Raw genomic sequence first — 1,603 nt, forward strand, 5'->3', positions numbered from 1 at the left:
GGGGGGGGGGGGGGGGTCTTACAGGTGACTGGCTTTAGATGCTCTTATTGGCTTCAGGTGCCCTAATTGGCTTCAGGTGCTCTAATTAATCTATAGCAAAAACTTTCTTCCCTCTACAGGGAATAAGGCTCCCTTCTAACCCTCTCCTGCTGCCCTCTGGGTATGCTGTATCACAGAAGTCACCTTTTTCTAAGCTAAACAGATTGAGCTCTTTCAATAGCTCACTAGAAGGCATTTTTCTCCAGCCCTCAAAACATTTTGTGGCTCTTTACTGCCCCATCTCCAATTTTTCAACATCTTTTTCAAAGATGGACACCAAAACTGGATGCAGTATTCCAATCTCAGTCTCACTGATGCTGTGTCACCTCCCTATCGTACTCACGGCTCTGCTCATACGTCTAATGATGGCTTTAGCCCTGTTCACCCCAGAATCACCCTGGGAGCTCATGTTGAACAGCTTGCCCAGTATGGCCCCTAAATCCTCTTCAGACTCACTGCTTTCCTGGATACACATCTCCATTCTGGAGGTGTGACCTGCATGCTTTGTTGCTAGGTATAGGACCTTGCATTTGGCTCTATTTAAACCTGTTTTATTTTAATAGGTCCAGCTTACCAAGGGATCCGGATTGCTCTGTATCACTGCCCTGTCCTCATCATTAATTACCACTCTGCCAGTATTTTGTCAGCCACCAATGTTATCAGCAGTGATTTTATGTTGGCTTCCAGTTAATTGATAACAATTATTTTCAAGAATTAGTCCTTGAGAGCCTCTTCAGATCCCGAGTGCCCAGTACCTGGTCCGCACAGCACAGCGAGAAAAGGCCGTCCAGCCCAGCTGTTACATAGGGGCTAAGCACCGAACAAACACATGCTTAGGAGTTGTGTTCTCCATAGGCTCTGAACAACATGTGGGAGTCAGCAGCTTACAAACGGGCTACAGACCTAGAGTGTAGACAGGCCCCAACTGTGTCTCAGTTTCTGTGATGCTCTGTACCTCGGAAGAACATCCTGCACCCCCAGGTTCATCCTTATAATATGATTGTGTGGCATCCAATGCAAAGTTTGTCATGTTGGGTGTCTTTGGAAGGCTCATGATGCACTGAGCATTGTTGTTATAGTCATGTTATAGGTTGTAATTTCATGTATATAGTTATGAGGCTGAAAATGTGTCCTCATGGCTTAAAACAGGCCCAGGCAAAACTCTCCAGGAGCAGAGGGGCAGTTCACACCTCATCAGGGCATGTATGGGACAAACCCAGCCCAGCCTCATAGGAACAATGGACACTGGCCTAGGCAGCAACAAAGGATCTGTTGGACTCTCGAGTGAGTCACCCCCCTTCCCTTGGTCAGTTTGGGACTGCAATGAAGTAATGCTCATCTGATTCTGAAGTGGGGGGCAAAGCCAAGAGGGAAGAAAGGACATGATAAAAGGGAGAGACATTTGCCATGCTCTTCCTCTCTCTTCCACCTACATCCACAGACATCACCACCAAGCGACTGAAGCGCTGATCAAAGGGGAGAGCCTGGCTGAAGAGCAATCAGCCAGCCAGTGGTGAGAATAGGGTGACCAGATCACCAAAGACAAATATCGGGACGCGGGGGG

This window comes from Trachemys scripta, chromosome 13 (genome assembly GCF_013100865.1).
Source record: "Trachemys scripta elegans isolate TJP31775 chromosome 13, CAS_Tse_1.0, whole genome shotgun sequence".
Classification (NCBI taxonomy): Eukaryota; Metazoa; Chordata; order Testudines; family Emydidae; genus Trachemys; species Trachemys scripta.